The 22,191-nt window shown below is 39.6% G+C and overlaps 1 protein-coding gene and 1 long non-coding RNA gene across 2 annotated transcripts in view; one reads left to right on the top strand and one right to left on the bottom strand.

Annotated features, from left to right (window-relative positions):
• The window catches only part of GPC6 (glypican 6), a 737,424-nt gene that overhangs the window by 31,173 nt on the left and 684,060 nt on the right, over window positions 1-22,191 (top strand). The window lies entirely within an intron of this gene.
• On the bottom strand, window positions 2,145-21,673 carry LOC115603907. The gene is made up of 3 exons (XR_003990044.1): window positions 21,584-21,673; window positions 13,972-13,976; window positions 2,145-2,155 (listed from the first exon to the last, which is right to left on the bottom strand). It is a non-coding gene; the product is annotated as an uncharacterized LOC115603907 (long non-coding RNA).

The following is a 22,191-nucleotide window of genomic DNA, read 5'->3' as shown; positions in this document are numbered from 1 at the left end:
TCAAGAGAGACATACTTACAAGAGTGCAGTAACTCTGAGTCAGTGCTTAAATTCTGTTTTCCTGACTGCTGGATCCTGCTGTTGTCTCTCATTTTCTATATGCACCATAAAAGCTATATGAATGTGTTGCTGTTTCTCCAGCCTTATGAAGCCTCATGCCCCAATCAGTGACACTAGGTTTTATCAAGATACAGGCAATAAATGTATTGCACAGTGAAAGGAGCAATTGGTAACTGTTGCATAGATTTATTTCATGGAGGTGGCATCACTCATTCATCTCTTTTCTAGACTATGCTTCTTGATCATCTTTTAATTCCTTCTCACACTACCTGAAGTCTTCTATCTCCTGCATTATAGATTGGTTTTAAAATATCATATTAATAAGTATTTAAATATTTTATAAAAATATGAGCTTTATAGTTAATATTGTTCTTGCTGTTTCTGCTAGTTGACATCTATTTCTCATTCTTTCTAGATCTGAGGACAGTTGTACCTCTTAGGATTAGACGCATGGGCTCCTGTGCCCAAATGGGGTCCACAAAATGCAGAGATTTCCCAGAGCGTAGTGAACGTGTTGCTTAGTCATGGGGAAAGTGTGCTGACAGTGGACTGCCCACCAGCACCCATCTCTTACCTATCCTTTTCTAAGTAAAGTCAAATCAAGTGTGCAGTGAGTTAAGTAAGGTATCTTAAGACCTCAGTGTCTGTGGATTCCTCTTTCAGATGCCATTGTCAATGCACTGCTTTTATATCCTTACCACCCCTTCAAGTATATATTTCATTCCAAACCTTCTGTACTTTTCATGACTGCTAACTTTGACTCTTTTACAGTGTTGTATGTCATCTGTTTCTTTGGTTGGCTATTTTATGGAGGTAGGAAATAAACAAAAAACCCTAATAAAAAGAAGATTTTAGCTACTGAATGCTCTGCATAGCCACTGACTAATCTTTAAATGCCAATATTGGAAGTTGCAGTAGGCATGACAGCTTTTTATCTCTTTCATGACAATAGTATAGGCTGAAAGGGTGAGAACTGGGTGTGAGAGAGCGTAACTGCTGTGGGGCAAACAGGGAGCTGAGGGTTTGAAACCTGCCTCAGGAGTGGTGCACCGAAGGACCTCATCCATGGCTGGTCTGTCCTTGAAGCTACAGAATCATGCTCTTTTTCTTCTCTTCTTGACTAAGGAAAAGGCTGGAGAGGGCTCTTTGCCAGACAGAATAATGTACAACCCATTTGCGAAGATGCTTTCTGGGGAAGTTGGATGCTGGGGATAAAAGTTCAGCTCTTCCTGTTCAAGGAAATACCGAATCCATTAGGCAAGTATATATAGGGGAACTGGAAACATCAAATGGATTTTTACCTGTGTGACCTCAAGGAAAAGAATGATCCCAAGTACATTTTTGAAAGAGGGTTTCTTCTTAGGAAAGATTTTTGCCTTGTGTACCTCTGCAGAGATCTAGAGAGGGATAGCACTTAAGGTATATACGGGTCTGCTAAGGTATGTATGGGTCTGCTTTGCTAGTTGCTGGCCACTCTCCAGCTGGTTTCAGCACTGTTCTCTGAGGTTAATTGGATCCTCCTTCATCCTGGATTGAGTATCTACTTCTGTACAGTGTAAAGAACTGTACAGAAAAGATAAAGATCTGTTAAAAGATACAACTGTACAGTGTAAGGAGCTGTGCCACTGATATCTCATTCCTTACTCAGGTCACATAGCTTGATGTTTTGCATAACCTCCAGGGTAGTGGGAGACAAAGGCTTGGATTGCAGTAGACAAAGAAAGGGACTGATCTGTCATCTCTTGGAAGCTTCCTGAGTATATCCTTGATCCACCGAATCAAGAATTTGAAATCTTCGTTTTGAATTCTGTTTTGGCTGAGATGTGTATCTGTAGCAAACTTAAGTCTATTGATGATAGGTGCCCTACTGGCAGTACGCACCTGATTCCCAGCATTAGCAGAGGGGGTGCAAGGGAAAAGATACCTGACACTATGGGGAAAAAAAAAAAAAAAAAAAAGGAAAAAAGAAAGGGGGAAAAAAATAAGAAGAGAGCTGTTGCCACAAAAATGAGTGAAATCAAAGCTCTTTATTTTTTTTTTTCTTGAGAATTAATAGGTAGGGATTAAATATCAGTTATATTTCAGGAACTGCTAGCTGAGAAATACTTTATAGATTTTGATGTTTTTTGGCTGAGAGCTTGGAATTTGTATCTTCTGTCTTGAGAAATCTTGGAACAGAACAGTCTTATTTATAGTAAATACTGGCAGAATATTGGACATGTAATGAAGAATTATGCTACTTTGTGTAACAAATAACTTTTCATACCACTTCCCCATGTCAGTGCATGCATTTCAACAATGAATCAGTGAGTATTTGGTGGTATTTTTGGAAGTATTTTTGGACCACACAAGGAGAAATTGTGGCACAGATAATTATGGTAGAGCATCTCAAGCTAATCGCCAAAGAGCTGTAAAAATGGATTTAGTGGAGGAATCCCTGTTCTTTAAACATTATGTTGCTGCTTGGCTATAGAACATAGGCAACAAAGAGAAAATTATTTTCTTTGTCACGTATCTGCATGAAAAAGTTGGGTCATTTAATATGTTTAGCTGGATACAGCTAAAAAGTGAAGCTCAGAGTCTTCTGTATGTGTGTTTCTGTGTGTGTCTGCGTTTGTGTGTAAGAGTTCTGAATGTGGTAAAATCAGAAAGGGGTTTAAATGTACCGTAGTACATAACCTTAAAACTTGTCCATCCTTGTGTAGCTGATAAACTCTTTATTCCACCTCTTTTGCTACAATACGGATTTTGTACGACTTTTTGTTTTTAATTTAAACTGTTCCCCCTTTTTGTTTTTTTTTGTTCCCTCGTCAACCTCGTATCTTGGCTGTCTAGTTAAAGGAGAGAAGTGCTGAAAGAACCAGAACTAAAGAGGACAAGCTTCTTATGGATTTATGTCTCTTGGTTAATAATTTAATTATAGAGGTCTTCTTTTATCTCTGAATATACATCTATTCTGGTAATGATATGCAGGCTGCCACACTTGACAGCAGAAATGGGCTGATAAGATTGTTAGCACCCTGCATGTTAATGCTAGGATCCTGGTCTCTCTTCTCTCCAGCAGCTGCCGCTTTCAAAATTTATAAAGAGCGTAACTATCTTTGAGATTTCTATCTGCTCAGTCACATTTGGTTGAAATTGGGCTACTTAGTTCAAAAATTCCAGGGAGAGGACACACAGACTGTATTATACTGTTGCACAGCCTTGTTTCCATAGGAAACCAGGCTAAAAACAGCCTGATAAAAGTCAGCTTTATCTTCTGCCAGAAAATATCTCTTTGCAATCTGTGTGCTAGAGACCCATAACATAGTTGAGGATATTCTGAAGCAATTACTTTTAAGGAATATAGTATGCCTAAGCACACATGTGGCAATGCCGAATTCTCAGTTTCTGTTAGAAAGAAGCTTTTCACCTGAGCAGGTGTAGACAGGAGTCAATGAACTATGGAGAGCCTCTTCAGCCCAAACCTTCTCATGCTATTTCCAATGGATGAGGGTTGACATCTTGTTTTGTGTGTCTGTGAGGAGAAAAAGTAGATGAAGGAAGGGAGGACTATGTAAAGGTAAAACGTTTCTTCCATACCTGATGTTGAAGATCCAGATAAGTCTTTTCTTCTGCCTGCACTTTGCCTCTCTGTTCAAAGCTTTATTTCTGTACAGGTGTGCAGGGAACGTTATGAAACTAATTGAAAGTACATTGTGAAAGAAACTGGAGGTATGACTTTCCAGTTATATACTGCAACAATTGCTTATAGAATGTAACTGATATATGACAAAGCGAAGGAAAGAATATTTGGCTAAATCACAAAAGAACTATCAAACCCCAGCATCCTGTAGAGATAGATGATTCAGTAACAGGAACTTTTAAGAATAGTTTCACATGAAAAGAATGTTATATACAAAACGCTATTGAAATTTTTAATAACATGACTTCACACATTTCAGAAAATATTAAATTGTCATGAAAAAAACCCGCCACTATTTCAGTAGTAAAAATGAAACTGTGTTAAAAAGCAGTCAGAGTCTATTCACCAAATGCAACTAAATCAATAAGAATAGCTTAACTTGAAAAGTGTAAAATTTGAAGAATTTTAGCTTGGCAGACTTGTCAGAAATTTGACTGTTTGTGAATTTGTTCTGTATGCTAAAATATTTAATACATGTGACAAGGGAAAATATGGCAGCTCTGGATTGTTCATCAATTATTGAGCCTTTGGGGTAAGTACTGGTCACTCAAGCCTCTCAAAAATAACATACATTGAATGTCCAGTACATGTAACAGGCAAGGTATGTGAATACCAGCTTACTGCCTTCACAAATATGTACCAACTAAAGGCTTGGTCAGTAGAAAGCATTTGTATATTTTTAGAAATCCAGATAATGACTGCTTATATAGTAGCATATTGGGAAGTGTAAAATTCTGGAAATGACCTAGTACATGTAACTTAAAACTTGCTTAAATTGAATACAGCCATAGATAATCTCTCTCATTTGTATTAGACATGCAGAATGCAGTAAGTTGTTAAAGGGTTAACCATCAAGCCTTAAGTTCATTACCTCAAATCCCTCTGTAGTCAGTGGAGACAAAGGGGCCTCTCCAGAGTGTGGTTCATCCCATGCTAAGTGTATGACTGGCATAAAACTAGACAAAAAAGAAGAAAATATTCTCATTCTGAAGATAAGGAGTGTTTTAAAAAGAATTGTCACTGATCTCAAAGCATGTCTTTCACCTTCAGAGCAGCACTTAAGACACATGGTGATTTTTGTCATGACATTTGGAGCATGTGACATACAAACATATTAAGACCTATTTAGGGTGGCATAGGAACTCTGCCAGGTGAGGATTTTGGGGTTTTTCCTGCAGCATTTTGCAAATGGACTGAGGTTATGACAAGATGAAGGTAGAATATCTTTCCCTCCAGAGTGCTCAGAAGTACTTTGATTGGCTTATTGAGTTCTAAAAATCTTTTATTTTATCTATTATTATTTAATCAGGCTTACTACTAGCAAATATATTCAATAGCAGTTTTACCATCTGAGGAGCAGACTCTGATTGCAGATTCCTAGAGTAATGTATCCAAGATACAATGTTATGACAACCACCATTTTTATTTCATTGATTGAGGATGGTAATGAGGTCAAAATCATACATCTAGAACTGGTTCATTTAAACCTCTAATGAGCTGTGTGATACGAAAGCTTTTTTCATGTCTTATAGTATAGACACATACTGCGCAGTTGGAAAAATACAGAAAAGGCAAAACATCTGAACGAAATATTTAATTTCTAAAGGCTATAGAAATAGCAAGATCATAGTAATATGTTTTGAATTTCTTAGTCATTCTAATAACATAAAAGAAATTTATGGTTGATTAAGGAGTTGCAGTGTAGTAACTTTAGGCTGCAATGCCATGTTGGCTTGCAGCCAGAAATTGTTTGCCATTGTCACTGGAAGAATGTATATGCACTGAAATACGTATTTCTGGAGTTGTTGCTGCCCACAGGTTGCACTGTGTATGGTGAAGGGTCCACTGTGTGGAGACCTGTGCAGATGCAGAGCAGGAGGGCAATGCTGATTAGAGTTGTAGTATAATTTAAGATGCAGTTGAAAGGTTAGGAAATATTCCTGGAAGGACAAGTAAGAGCAGGAGGCTTCCAGTACCAGGGGAACAAAGCCATGGAAGCTAGCTCTGTGCAAGTCTCATATGCATGGTTTTATTGATTTATTTATCAGTGTTCTTATGCCATTTCTAACTATATTTCCAAGTTTACTGTAAAATCATAGGCACTTACTTGTTTATATCCATTAAGAGACAAGTGTGTTCACATACCAAATCCATATGTATGTGACTTTTCACTTAGATCACTCATCTTTTACAGGACTGTATTGCTTTGGTTTGCAGTGCCTAATGGGCTGGCATACCAGCTATCGGTACTGGAATACACACACTTCAGACTGTAGTAGTTTACAGTAGAATCATAGGTGTATGTTACTGTCTTAAAAACTTACCTTAAAACAACCCTTCTCATGGTACCTTGCTTCAAACCACTGAAACCTGTTTTTACATTTAATAAAATTCCCATTAAGTCAACACCACACTGACTAGATTTAAATCTTCAAAGATCTCTCCTGAAAGACTGTCTTCCAGTGTAGAGCCAGGCTGTTATACTAAACCTCTTGCTGATTTTCGTGGGACCACAAGTAATAAGGCACTGGAAGTTTTCTGTCTTGAGGGAGAATAACAGCCATTATTACAGGATCATTCTGTTTATTTCAGCCTCTTCCAGTGTCTTCTTCTCTGAGTCAAAGTTACCAGCCTGACCTGCTACAGAGGCCAAGCAGCAGTCATCCCTTCTACTCAGGAGGTGCTGGATGCAGGGCAAGGGAAAAGGAAGCAGCCATTACCGTTGCAACAGAAAGCTAAAGCCTTGCCATTTTGTTGTTGGCTCTCTTTGCCCATTGCCCTTTTTTATTTTTGAAAATCTGTTACTATTTTAAGTTCATTCTTATCTCCATCCTTAGCTCTCAATGCCTGGAAGAGCAGAGAGAAAATCAAACCTCTTTTGAGCCAGTTTATCCTCCAGGCCTGAGAAGAGACCCAAGAGGTATAGATGATGATGGATGTGCTGGGTATGGATGCAGAAGGATGTACTGAAGGAGCAGAGCTACTCAGTGCCTCAGCTACCCGCTTTTTTCTCCTTATCTACCTGATGCAAGATTCTTCATCCCTGCCCAGTATGCTTAGTGTTCCTCCTCATCTTCCATTTCTCTTACTCACTCTTCCCACTCTTTTCCACCTTTTTCTTATGTGTGTTTTCCATTAATGAGCTATCTCCGTTGGCCTCACACACCTTTCTTCCTTCCTACACCTCTGTCCAGTTTACTAGGTCCATGTCAGCTTTCCTGTAGACTTTGCACCCTGATACATGCTTTATTCCAACCTGAAAAAAAGCTGGGATACTTGTTTTTTTCCTTTGTGTCAGACATCGCTAACGTTTCTGAGAGGCTGAGTGACAAAAATGTGTAACCCAGGGGATCATAGAATCATAGAGTGGTTTGAGTTGGAAGGGACCTTTAGAGGTCATCTAGTCCAACCCCCCTGTGATGAGAAGGGACATCTTCAACTAGACCAGGTTGCTCAGGGCGCTGTCCAACCTGACCATGAATGTTGCCAGGGATGGGGGATCTACCACCTCTCTGGGAAACCTGTTCCAGTGTTTCACCACCCTCATAATAGCAAATGTATTCCTTTTATCTTCCTTTTATTTTGTTAAATCCTTTATCTAGTTTGAATATACCCTCTTTTAATTTAAAACCATTACCCTTGCCCTACCGCTACAAGATCTACTAATGCCCTGCTTAACTACAGTAGCCTTGAACCAGGGCATATTCAGGTACTGAGGGATTACTTGGAGCATCTAGTTGCCAAATTCATTTCCACGGTGTATGTCAGGAGAGCAGTCTTCCAGAAGAGTTTGTGTTTTTTTCAGTCAGTACTTTTCCTCTAGGAACTACAAAAAAGGAGCTTTGTTTACACATTTCAGTTTGCCGCTCCAGAGTGTGAAGTGACAAGTTATCTGATGAGACTGGGGAAGGAATTTGTAAAGCTTTGGCAAAGTAAATCTTTTCCTGCCTTTCCCTGTCTAATTTAAGTCTGGAATTGAATATCTGAACAATTTTTGCATACTTAAACTATGAACCTCAACCAGATAACAGGCGAAAGAGTTTTTGTTGAAAAATTATTGGCAAAATTGGAAATTCCTGATGGTAGGGAATGTCATAGAAAATTTAAGCAAGACAGGTGCTGGAATTTCCCATCTGTAAATAGCTTCAAGGTTTTGCTTTTAGCAGTGTCTCTAGAAATAATGAGAAATAGCACAGAACATTAATGACAGAGCCATTATCATAATACTGATTATAATTGGATACGCATTACAATAGCTTCGTACCATGATTAGCTCTTCAGATTAGGATTATTTTAGGTTTAGAGTTTTTGAATTTTACAAAGGTTTACCATGGTAGTTATCTGCTTTCTGTGACAGATTTTTTTTGTAGCTTTACCAAGATCTAATAGGGAGAAGTGAAACAAAAAATGTTCTTCCTTTATGCAGATTGCTGTTATTTGAAATTCTGTTTATACACTTATAATAGTGTCAGAGTAGCAGACCAAGAAAAAAAGTATTTTCTATCTTACATTTTAAAGACATTTGTAAAATTACTGTATGCCAAATCCTTCTTAATAACACTACGTACAAGGCATAACAAGACTATTACAAGGCTACTGTTAATGAATAGTCCACCTTCCAGCTCCTTTGAACTTGCTTTTAACATGTGGATATGCATATAAATTAGTACTAGAAGAACCTTCCTTGTTTTCTGAGAGTTACTGAAGAGAGAGAGAGGGAATGAGAGAGACAGACAGACAGACAGGGGGACAGGCAGGTGGCTCTAATATTGCACAGTTTGTGTTTGATAGCCACATACCCTCCAGCATGGACCTGGTGTATAATTTTTTAATGTATTCAGTATAATACAGAATAGATGCTGTTTAATACACATGGAAATGCTTTTTATGTCCTTTCCTCAGATGTTTTCTTGTGGAATTTTAATTTAGTTATTCATAACCCCCTGAGTTCTTTAGAAGCCAGTATATTTTCAGCTACTATTAATCTCTACCAGTTTGTCTTCAGATTCCTGCATTTTTCAAGGGAAGTCCAAAAACCCAGCATAAAGTTTATAAGCCTCATTGAAAAACTAGTACTGTGCAGTGCGATTAATTTTTACATAGAGACATCTCCACCAAAGTGATACTTCATATGAAAAAGTGTAATAAACAGGTAATTCTTTGGTGAAAAGACACCGTGTTTCTCATGCAAAACCACTTTTAAATGAAAATGCAGTCCTTCACAGAGTTTTTGTTCTTAACAGTTTGTTGTAGTTTAGAGTTTTATAGGGAATGCATATAGGAAGCAAAGAGAATTTTAATAATTTGATAAAAATACTGTATTACTAGATTATGCCTCCTGAATAATCATGTCCCTTACGTACCACAGTCAGAACATCTTGCAGTCCTTTTTGCAAATATACATATTTTAAAAATAATGAGCATGTTTTGCCCACTTACGGGTTTTATCCTTCTTGTTTACCCCATTCACCTATGCACTATTCCATTTTCACTTTATCTTGCATGAGTATGGAGCAGAAGTATTCCAGACAGGGTGCATTGCAAAATAGCACAGGCTCTGTTCTCTTTCTTTTCTGGATTTCTGTTCCATATACTCCTGGGATAGTATTGTACTTTTTGGTTTGGTTTGGTTTGGTTTGGTTTGGTTTCGTCATCTTGTTGGTACTTCCTAATCTTCTGGGCTGGATTTCATAATGCCTACTCTGAGTCACCTAAAAGGTGAGCATCCAGCCTAAAATAGTTGCTGAAGTGGAGAGAAAAAGACATGGGTCACACACACACTAGATGCCTACTGAAGATACCAATTTTAGTTCAGTATGAATCATGAGCTAAAGATACTCTTCACTAACTGCAGAGAAATCCTCAATGACTACCTTAGACTAGACATTTTTTAGATGTGTGAACTGGGTAAGTTGAATATGATAGTCTGTGATCACTGTACACAAAGGCTTTTTCTTGCTTCTCATGGTAACAGAGAGTCGCCTTGTGCAAAAAGGCAATAGATACACTTGTATAAAGTATACTGACAAGGAAAAAGCTATGAAAGAGCCAGAGGATCATCGCCTTTATTCTTGCATCTCTCTTCCCTTTTCACAAGGCCATGTGACACCAGGTATGCTGGAATTAAGTGTCAGTCCACTGAAAACACGATTACTGTCAGATTTTGAAGTAGCACACTTATGCTTTAATAGAATGAATTCTTCTGTCTATACAGTTTCCCTCCAAAATTAGTCTTGGGATAAGTGGTGGATTTAACCTAAAATGACAGCCTGGGAGGATCAAATACTAGTACCTCACCAAAACTGAGATAGCAGACTTCTTACTATGAGATCTGTGAAGAAATGTCAGAAAGAAGTTTATTAGTAAAGTGGAAGGCATAGTTAGAACCCTTCTTGGTATGCACATCTTGAATAACTGAAGTTATTAAGAAGAATCTACATTTCTAACTCTCCAATGGTTTTCACATTTTTCAAATTTCTCAGTGATACCTCATGTTGCAGAAACATTGATGAAATAAAAGCTTCATTTTTCCTAATGCTTTATATAGTATTACAAACCTGAAATATAGTCTTTTAAACTTAAGTAATTGTTAGAGTGTTTAAAATAAAAGTTTAACATTGGTAACTGTCAAGTAAGTTACTGACAACAGTTTTTTGTGGGTTTTTTTTTTTTTTTACTCTTGGAAAGCTCCTTCTTGTCTTTATGAGCCTGGCAGCTTGCTTAAACGTTGCCAGATGATTGACTAACTACCCAATTAAAATCAGTATTTGATTGTTAAATGCTGATACTGCACTGCTAGCCAGTTATAACATGAAATGATCTTACATTTTTTATACATAAAACACTTTTCTTTGATGATAGCTTTATAAAGTATTACTATTAAAAGCCATAATATTTTAGAATTTTGGGAGAAGTAAGCATTTTTATCTTAATACTTGAAATCTTCATTGGATGTAGCAAGAATTTCCTGTTGAATAATCCCCAACCATAAACATTCTTTGCAATATTTAAGGTTTTAAGACTTCACAGACTTTATGATACCCACCAACAGAAATTACAGAGGGCAAAGTTGAAGTCAGTGCGTACTTTTGTGTTGTGGGATGTATTATTACGGATAAAAACTGGAAGTACTGCAAGATTTGAATACAGAATACCATTATTTTTGGTGATATGATGTACAGGTTATCTAAAAGTTGTACACATACAAACAGCTACATCTATCAGCCTTAGAGAAGCTCGTGATAAGGTAACTTTAGAAATCAGCAGAATTCTAATTTTTAGCTGGTTTTCTTGTCATTGTATTTGTTACCAGTTTTATCACTTACAAGGGTCATCTTATTTCTCGCATAGCAACCAAAACAAGTCCTGTTTATCTCATAGCAGCAAGAGATAATTATGTGTTGGTATTTCCCTTTAATCTGAGAAATGCTGTCATTCCCTGATTAAAATGGTCTCTTATCTATACTACTCTAAATTTCCACAGGTTTGCAAATACATAAGACAAGCACACAGTTTAAAGAAACCATCGCTATGTTTCTTGGATCTTTTATGGTCAGACAAAGCAGGAGATCAAGACACCAAAGCTTCATGACTGTTGCCTGTCAAATGAGCTATGGGAACTGATGATGACTCTGTAACCATAGCCATCTGCACTTGTAAAATGCATGATCTTAAATCAGGGGCGTTCAACCTTCCTAATTGGGTGGACAACGCTTATTATAGGGCCCTAGTGACTTCTGTCAGGAAGCACCCATTAGATAAATATCATCAATAGAAACTGGGACAGAATAAGCCTGAAGTGCTGGAGATGTCCTGATGGCCATAAAACGTGGTAATTTGTTTGATGAGCCAAGTGTTTGCCTAAATCCCCTTGGAGTGGGTGGTATCAGTTTTAGCTTTTGATACCTGAGTAAATTAATTCCTGCTGACTTCGCAGCAGTCAGCTGCTGCCAGGATTTTTTACATGGTATCTTCTGCTGTTCATTTAAATAAACAGTGAAAGGAGTCATGCAAACCTTAGTCTTTTTAGCATATGTAAAATGTGATGGCATGAGTTTCAGCGTGTGCTGTAGGAAGCTGGTGGGATCTTCACCTGCTGGGCTTTCCAGCCACTTTTGGTCTCATGGTTACCATTTCTTCACTGCTACTGCTACAGTGTCACCTGGATTAAAACTACTGTGAACACTCCTGTCCCAGTTGTATGAACCACTGTGTACACTGTGTACAAATGCTGTGTTCCTGGTCATGGGTCATCAGCTTGTCTTTCATAGTACTGTGATGGGGACAATTATATTAGTACACAGATAGTTGCTATTCGTAGGATATGATCATAAACTGTTCTTGAGTTTCTGCATCTGAAATTATTTATTTAAATTTTATGCAAGTTTAGAATTTTTCTGTTGTAACTGACCTTTGCTATGTGCAGTTAAAAAGCTGGGCCTGTATCTGGGGTTGGGTTTTTTTAAATTTTCTTTTCAAAGTCCTAATTCCTTTTATTTTTAGAAAAAAGAACGGTTACGTTTTATGCATTTTATGTACTAGTGATCTTTTTTATTGTTATTATTTTCATTTTAGACCATATCCTTAACATTTTTTATTCAATATTGCTGTTTCACGGAAAGGTGAGCACACTCATACTTCGAAGAATCAGCTGCTCAGTCATCACTCATGTTACACACAGTAAAAGAACTTGGTTCATTTAACACCGTTCTTTTTTTTTTTTTCGTTCATCCATTTGAGCCCTTGGATGAAGCCAGAACCTCCATAAAGATATGTTGCATGTTATTCTAGAAAGATTAATATGTAAGTTAAGTTCTATTTGGACTTCTCTTTTTAGAGAGAAAATGTAAATATAACTGTTCAAATAGAACCACAAATTTGTTTACTTAAAAGGCCAAAGTGTTAGGTGCTTTGCATCATCTGAAGTATCTGCCCAGGTGATGGAAAGTATTCAGAGAATAAATGTTTGAGACAGTTTAAAAACTAACAAAGATGAAGATGAATACTCTACCGATACAGAAAAATACAGAAGCAGATCTATAAAGGAAAGTTCTGGACACTGACATTGGTGAAATGAGCGTAGTACTTGTGCATTGCTGAGTGGATGAGCAGGCAAATTACTGGTAAGTGTGATATGGAACTGAAGGACACATGGAGAAATATAGTGGAGATCATTCAGCATGACTTTTGTGGAAAGGAGTTGTGTCGCTGTTTGTTAAAAGTCTTCTGAAAGAAGTAAAATAGCCTATGGACCAAGGCATATCTAGTTAGTATAGTCTGCTTGGATTTACAAAAGTCTTTCAGCAAAATTCCTTACCAAGTTTTTAATAAGAAGTTAAGCTTCCATGGAGTAAGAGGAAAGACCTTTCCATAGTTCCCTGTTTAAAGATAGGAAGGAAAGAATAATAATGATATTAAAAATAATTTCTATGCATATTTATTTATAAATATTTGTAAAACATTTATATTGCAAATATAAAATAGTAGGATAGGGGAATTCCACAGCTATTCATCCCAATATAGGGAGGTGATAAAGTTTTCTAGTGATACTGAACTATTCAGGGGAGTATACTCAGAAGTGGATGGTTTTAAGATACTGAGTAAGTACGTGATAAAACAGCAGATGAAATTCGGTAATGATAAATCCAAAGACAGGCATGCTGGGGAAAACCAGTCTTACCTATTCATGTGTAGGGCTTGTCTCTAAACTGTCTGCTAAAACTGTGAAAATGCATTTTCAAGCTTTATAGTTCTATAAAACATTGGAGAGGGATGACAGCTTGGTCATAGGTATGGAGTGGTGTCTGGGCAAGGAGATCTAGCTAGACTAAGGCTTCAGTAAGAAAAAAGAAGTGACTAAAAATGAGTAGGGTAAAAGTGACGAAATCATGCTGGGGTTGAGTAGAAAAATGATTATGCACTTTTTCTCATAAATGTCATGTATCATTAAATCAAACTACCAGGTAGCATGTATAAAACAACGAAAAGCAAGTATTTGTCATACAGTGCATAATGAATGAATGGATTTAATTTCCATAGAAGGTTCTGCAGTCCAGCAATACACAGGATCAAAGAGTGAATATCTGTCTATCTATCTATCTATCTATTTATCTATCATGGTATTAGTTTTACATTTTCTCTCATAGTGCTGTGCTTTGTACTGGTAGCCAGAAAGGTGTTGATAACACATAAGTGGTTGCTGAGCAGTGCTCACACAGCATCAAGACTGTCTCTCCAACATTCTCTCCTTACCAGAAGGCTAGGGCTGGGCAAGATATTGATAGGGGACATAGCCAGGACAGCTGACCCAAACTAACCAAAGGCATGTTCCATACCATATCATGTCCACTGAGCAATAAAGCTTAGAGAAGAAAGCAGGAGGAGGGGGGACATTCATTATTACATTATTATATGTTTGTCTTCTGGAACAATCACTACACCCTGCTTCCCAGGAAGTGGCTGGACATTGCCTGCTAACAGGAAGTAGAGAGTAAATCTTTTGTTTTCCTTTGCTTCTGTGTAATGCCTTTGCTTTTGCTTTATTCAACTGCCATTATCTTGACCTATGAGGTTTTTCCCATTTTATTTTCTCCCCTGCCCCATCCTGCTGAAGAGCAGTGTCATAGAGAGGCTTGGTGGACACCTGGCATACAGCCATGGTCAACCCACCACACTAATCTCCTCTCAAACAGAAGGTGATCCATACCTTTGCTTATCTTTGCTGTTTCAACCTTTTCTGTACATTCCCTAGTTGTTGTGTATCTGCAGAGGCACTTCAGACAGATCTTAGGATGGGTTAATAATAGCCAACTTTTTGCAATGCTACTAATGAAGAAAGAGAAGTCTCACAATGTGTCTTGTCTCACTTGCAGGCAGGCTTATGGACTTCACTAGGAGCTGTTCCAGAGCAAAGTAACTACGTGGTGTAAATTAATCAATGTAAAAATGCAGAGCTGTCTTTCATTACTCTGGGTAGAGATAAACTTATACAGGACTGTCATCATAGAATCATAGAACAGTTAGGGTTGGAAAGGACCTTAAGATCATCTAGTTCCAACCCCCCTGCCATCGGCAGGGACACCTCACACTAAACCATGTGGCCCAGGGCTCTGTCCAACCTGGCCTTGGACACTGCCAGGGATGGAGCATTCACAACTTCCTTGGGCAACCCATTTCAGTGCCTCACCACCCTCACTGTAAAGAACTTCCTTATATCTAATCTAAACTTCCCATTTAAGTTTGAACCCATTACCTCTTGCCCTACCACTACAGTCCCTAATGAAGAGTCCCTCTCCAGCATCCTTACAGGCCCCCTTCAGACACTGGAAGGCTGCTATGAGGTCTCCACGCAGCCTTCTCTACCGAGCTTTGCATCAACAGTCGTAGAGAGGAATGCAGGAGTAGTATACAAATAGCTTGACTGTCTTCATGAAAACAAATATTTGGAAATAGTTTTTGTTTTAATTCTTGCGGTTACTTCTGGTAGTTATCATGTTTTGCAGTCTAAAATGCATGTACAGGTTGGTGGAGATAAGGATATGAGGAGCGTTCTCTTCTGTCTTCATTTGGCAGTGTACTGGTCAGCCATGGTTTCAGATTTAACGAGGTACAAGTAGAGCTGGTTTTTTGGTCCCATGAGCAAAAAGGCAATACCTTCCAGTGCAGCTGAAGAAGACTTGAGGAGGAGGTCTAAGAGCAGAGGTCTTCTACCCTTCTTGTAACTGCATATGGATGTCATGGGGAAGGTTAGCCTTCTTCAGTCCATGGCAGAGAAGCTCCTGCCTGTTGAAGTAAATCCTAGAAGACCTGAGACCATAAACTCAGTGTTTCTTAGTCTTAAAGTTATATGCTCTGTTAGGTCTTATATCATACCTGAGCTGGGCTTAATCTTAGCCAACCCAAAGGATAATGATGTTCTTATATTTGAAGTACCCATCTGTATTGTTAGCTCTACTTATCTTCATGCAAAATTAGTATTATTTCCTCATGTTTTTGTGCCTTCAGAACACTATCAGGAAAAAAATTTCTTCCTTTACACTGTGCAGCATCCTTTGCATTTCAGATTATCTTCTTCAAATTCATTACATTATTTGTAAAATCCTTTATTGCAACATTAATCCTCTCATGCTTGCTTTTTTTCTGATTTATTATTCTTTACAATTTTGTATTTTCTTAGATTGTATAATATATAGTCAAATATTATAAATCAGAATCCCCTAATTATGAAATTGTACTAAAACCAACTTTAATGATTGTAATAGGTCTTTTTTATACATGCTTCTTAACATTATTTTTTTTGTTTATTATGAGTGGTTCTTTTTTCAGATAAAAGCTGAGTCTTGAATAATGATGTTTAAATGGACACCCAATCTAAGATTTCTGGTAACACTGTATAAACTTAAACCACTGATATTTAATTATCTGTTTAAAATGTATTTTATATTTGCACTCTGTAATTTTCTGTATGTAACAGAATAAAAATAATTTATAGCAGTGGAAATTGAAGGTTTGAAGGTAAGATCGTTCTCTTAATCAAGATTTTTTTAGTTTAGATATTCATAAGAATTCAGATAAGGTACTGCTATTCAGTTACCTGAACAGTGAAAAAAGAGAAAGACTTGACTTCCTCTTGTTAGACCACTGGCTCCAGAGTAGGTTTCCTGATTGACTTAAAATGCTGCTTGTGTGTTTTGGCCCTCAAATGCTGGAATGCTTTATCTTTTCGTTTTAATTATTTGAGGAGGAATGACATTTATGGTCCATAAGGCATAGTGGAAAAAGGTAGACATTTTGATTTGTTAAGGAAAGGGTTAAAGTTCTGTTGGCAGCTAAGGCCAGTTTTCTTAAAGGCTCCTTTGTTTCATATGTGTACTTTTACAGTAATAAATAAATTAATTTTTGATATTATAAAGGGAAGAAGCCAAGGTAAGATTTGAAATTATAAATTGGTTAATTTTGTGGCATACCATCAATTTAGTTTCATCACACTACTGTTAGTATTTTTAGATAGGTACAGCATACTTGCTAAAAATGTACTTTAATTATATGCTAGGATAAATTTTTGGGGCTTTTTTTCATAAATAGTACTACTTACAGAAATTCTATTACTGTATTACTGTAAAACTTTTTCAGTTTACATTTGATTTACTGCATTTACTCAAACTGACTAGGTACTTTAAAAATGAAATTAAGCATTACTTTTTAATGTGTGCAATTTAAGCAAAAAGCAGGAATGATTTCCAATCCTGTTGGATAAATGTGTACAAATATTTTTTAAAGCATGAATTACAAGTCTGAAAAAAGATTTTTTCCAAAATATTTCAAACCTGATATTATATAGGGGATATTGCTGTAAATAATGTTATCTGTGAACGGTGGACAAGTAAAATGCAGATCTAGTGTCAAGGCTGATGCCCTATATATTTTTTGTGATACTTTCTATGAAATTAGATGAAAGCTAACTTTTCTTGGAGATGGTACTGATTTTCTGGGAATTTAGATTGCATTCTTTAAGAACGAATTTCTCTGAAAGTCTGATCCATCCCTTTCTGACCCTTCTACTTATTTTTTACCTCAGACTCAATTTAACCCGAAGAACACAAAACAGATCTTATAACATGATTAAGAGGAAATTACGTCGGGGGAGCACTGTAGTACCTGGAGTGGTAGCAAGGTGAATAAATACAATTCTGATATTTTTTCCTTTTTTTTTCTCCCATTAACCTTCACTGCTTCATGATCTTCCTTTTTAAAGTAAAAAAAAAAAAAAAAAAGCCACAAAAAAACCTGAAGAACAAAAAAAAAAAAAGTCTATAACTGCAAGTTCAATTATTTTCACTGTGTACTACAATAACAGTAGCTATTATTTACGATTAATGCTCTTAGGCAGTAGATGGTGATCTGCCAACATCTCTGTTGGTTTGATGTAAGGCTAAGAACATAACTGTTCCTTCAAGTGAGTGGAGGGAAATTTAAAAGTTCCTTTTCATAATTTCAATCACTGTGAACTCTATGGAAGGAATTTAACCTCTAAAAAACCCCTTGTTTGGATTGGTTATATAGAAATAAATTGAACGCTGATTTTCTTGAGTTACTTAAACTTGTTGCAGACTCTTTCCAGACTGCAAGGAAACACACTTGTTGAAATAGACATTGGGCTTTGTGCACAGGATTTCAAGCCATCACGATTAGCAAAATGGTGCATCAAAGTGCAGGGCCAAGATAATGTCTTGATGGGTGGTCTGATAAGGTTGTGATGGCTTTGGCATACAGAAGACACTGTAAGCACACTAGAGGGCTCACAAAGTGTTTGAGGACACTGAGTTCTCCTATACTGCCTATTCTTTCCTGAAGTATCTGACAGCGGTCCTGGAAATCACCTGCTAGCAACTGGAATATAAGTGTAGAGAGTATAAGTAGAGAGCTCTCAAATTATTTTAAGGATTACTGTCATCTACAAATTCCCAGTACCTTAGTGTATGTACCAAGCCTCTCCAGTACCACTGGCGCTCCTTAAGAGCCAGATTCTGCATATACTTGTGCATATGTGAATTTTTATTTGCCAGGAGCAGTTCAATTCTCTACTCTGCCTCCTAGCACAGGATTGAAAATTCAATAAGATGTACCATGAATGAGGGTAGATGTAGTTTAGATATTAGGAAAAAATTCTTCACTGTAAGGGTGGTCAGACATGGAACATGTTGCCCAGAGAAGTTGAGGATGCCCCATCCCTGGCAGTATTCAAGTCCAGGTTGGTTGGGGCTCTGAATCTCTTCTCTGCCCAACCTGTAGCTGTGCCTGCAATTGCCCTGACCCAGGTGTAGGACCTTGCACGTGGCTTGGTTGAACTTCAAAGGGTTGGCATTGGCCCACCTCTGAAGCGTGTCAAGGTCCCTCTGGATGGCATCCCTTCCCTCCAGCGTATCAACTGTACTACATAACCTAGTGTTGTCGGCAAACTTGCTGAGGGCGCACTCAATTCCACTGTCCATGTCGCTGACAAAGATGTTGAACAGGATTGGTCCCGACACTGACCCCTGAGGGACACCACTCGTTACTGGTCTCCAATGGGACATTGAGCCATTTACCACAACTCTTTGTGTGCGGCCATCCAGCCAATTCTTTATCCACCGAGTGGTCCATCTATCAAATTGATGCCATTTAGAGACAAGGATGTCGTGTGGGACAGTGTCAAATGCTTTGCACAAGTCCAGGCAGGTGACGTCAGCTGCTTTGCCCCATCCATCAGTTCTGTAGCCCCATCATAGAAGGCCACCAAATTGGTCAGACAGGATTTCCCCTTCGTGAAGCCATGTTGGCTGTCACCAACCACCTCGTTGTTTTTCATGTGCCTTAGCATGTTTTCCAGGAGAATCTGCTCCAAGATCCTGCCAGGCACAGAGGTGCTGAGGTGAGCAGCTCCAGAGGGGATGCCTTCAACACCAGAGCATGGGGAAACAAAGTGTCCAGGAGCCTCAATTCTGAGCAGCGAGAGCCACCAAGAGTGCCTAAGAGTAAACCTCGGTGACTTTCCCCTTTCACCCCCAATAGACCACTCAAGAAATAAGCCTATGGGAGAGAGACCAGCGGTCATGCTGCATTTCAAGGATTTGAACAAATGTGCTGGGGGGATTTGTTGCCAATCTCTAAATCTCTGCCTTCTATACTGCACCCTTACGTGATACTTAGCTGAGGGTTTTAAAACTGTTTTACACAACCAAGTTAGTTACTTGTTCTTCCTGAGTGTTGCAGGGAAAAGCTGCTCAGTCCACGCAGTTTAAACTGAATTGGGATCAAAACACTTTATTGAGCTATCAAGAACATGGAATTAGTCAGCAGTCAGTCAAGTGTTGCATTCAAGTAGTAATACAAGAGGTAAACCCCCAAACTAGACACATGAATGGTAATGAACACAAGCAAATATCTAAACACCCCGTGTAACAAACGCAGAAGAGATTTCTTAAATTCTTCTCCTTTCCAAGAAGAAGACCTCACCATAAGCAGCGCAGTAGCAAATGCCACTTGGTGTATTGATAAGGAATGGTGAGGAAATCCTGTATGGTCTCTACATTTCTGCAAAGTTCATGAGAGGGAACCAAAACCCCTTTCTTTCACCTCTGGGATTACAGTCAAATGACTGTACGTGGTATAAAAGCCTTTACTGATACAGTCTGAACATACAGATTAATTTACAGGGACACCCAGCAGCAGTGCCCAGTGTGTGGCCGCCATGGGCAGGGACATCCCCCTGGGCCTCCTGGGCACAGGCACTGCCTCGGGGCCAGCACCCCAAAGGCCTTTCTCCAAGGGATGCTGGGCAAAGGGGCAGCAGCAGGGCTGCGCTGGGCAGGGCTGCGGGGGCCCCGTCACCCCCGTGTCATAGTGCCACCCCCCGCCAGCGCAGCATCACAGTACCTTGGGGCAGTATAAGGCAGCATCCTCCCGTGTCCCACTGCCAGAGTGCCCGGCGCTGCCACCAGGACAGAGCTGGCAGCCTGAAGGCACCCAAGAGGAATTCCTTGAGGCACTGGTGGATTTACTTGGAGGGGCTGAGGCGAGAAGACTGCCCGAAGCTGCTGGAGGTTCTCTGCTGCAATTCCAGCTCCTGGAGGGGCCGCACTCACAGCTCATCAGATGGATGGAAATCCTGCTTCGGTCTTCAGGGAGATCGCCATCCTCGTCTTCTGGGGAGATAGTGGCAGCAGCCACAAGAAATAGGATCCACAGATGGCCCACTGCCCTCCCCCAGTGCCTTGGAGCTCCCACTGCCCGGGACAGGAAGGATTCTTGTCCCCAGGGTTGATCATGCCAGCGGCATTTTGCTGTTCTCGGAAGCCCCTGAGATGGCTCCAGGTGAAGGCAGAAAAGGTGGTGCCAGTGTCCCCCAAGAGCCATAACCAGCCCATGGACCAGGAGCAGGCCTTGCTCACGTGCTCAGGGAGTAGCCGATCGCCAGCGCTGGGGTCAGGAAGGAATTTTCCCCCGGGGCATATTGGCACTGGTCCCCGGGGGTTTTTTGCCTTCCTCTGAGCACTGAGCATGACCACTTGTCAGGGCTCCTTGCTCCATTCTGGCTTGGTTATCGCCTGGTGCTCATGCACCACGAAGGTGGCCCCTCGTGTCCTGCAGCTGGGGGGGGAAGGGCTTTTTTGCCCCCAGGGTGGACCAGCAAGTGTCCCCGGGGTTTTTTGCCTTCCTCTGCAGCCGAGCACAGCCCCTTCATGGGGCTCCTTTGGGCTATTGTGGCCCAAAGGCAGCTGCTCGTGCTCCACGCAGCTGGCCCTCGTGCCCCGCATCCGGGGGGAGGCAGCCTTCTGGACTCCTGTGGCCCCAGCGTGGCCCCGGGACTTGCTGCTGTCCTCTGTGGCATTGAGCACCCCCCCTTGTCAGGTCTTCCCCGGCCCATTCTGGCTGGGCTCTTGCACTGCTCTTGCACCACCACGGCACCGCTCTGAAAGATTTAGGAAAAGAAAATACAATCTAAACTAAACTAGACTAGACAAAATCTAAATCTAAACTAGACTAGACTAAAATTAACTAAACTAAGCTAACCTAAACTAAAATAGGATATATAAAATAATTTTATTTATAAATAAATAAAATACTCTTTCCACCTGTAACCTGTCTGATTTGTGTCTTTGAAAGTGTTTTTGGTGCTGAAAACCCCTTGGCATTTCAGGTAAACAATGGTCTCATCATACAACTCATAGTGATTGCAGGGAATGGAATGGAGTGGAATGGAATGGAATGGAATGTAGTGGAATGGAATGGAATAGAACAGTAGAGAATGGAATGGAATGGAATGGAATGGAACAGAATAGAACAGAACAACTATGATACGTCATGCATATAGTTCTGCATGACAAGCTCTGACGTAGGTCTGAGGGGCTATCTGCAGTGCAGGTCCCAAGGGAGGCCGATCCCAGGCACTGAGGCCTATGAACACCCTCTGGACCCTGACAGAGGGAGACCTGCACTCCTCATCTACTCTCCTTTAGACATGTATGGGGTGCCACTGGAGCAAGAGTATTGGGCCAGATGGACTCCTGACGGAGTGGTGTGTTCCCCAGGCTCTTGTGTTTTGTTCTGTTTCACTCCAAAAGAAACAACTCGGGCATTTTTACAAACCAGTATTTGGGGGAGGGGTGGGGTTAGGAGTGGGGGGAAATCACAAGAAAATGAGCAGGTATTGCCCACATCAACAAGATTTGCAACCATTTAGTTCAGGAGCACACCCTGCTTCAGGCTGAGGGCTTGATCTTTGAGCCTCCCTGATGTCAGAGATGTGGTCTTTTGCTATCCTGTGGAAACCCAAATAAACTGGAGGAACACAGAAGAGTTTCAAAAACCAGTTCACACATGTTTCTCACAAATCTGTTCAGATGCTCAAATGATCCAATCTAGATCTCTCACCCCCATCAGAAGGCACAGGCTTCTTTCCCACAGAG

This window comes from Strigops habroptila, chromosome 2 (assembly GCF_004027225.2).
Source record: "Strigops habroptila isolate Jane chromosome 2, bStrHab1.2.pri, whole genome shotgun sequence".
NCBI classification, from domain to species: domain Eukaryota; kingdom Metazoa; phylum Chordata; class Aves; order Psittaciformes; family Psittacidae; genus Strigops; species Strigops habroptila.
This window is presented reverse-complemented; position numbering and strand designations above follow the sequence as displayed.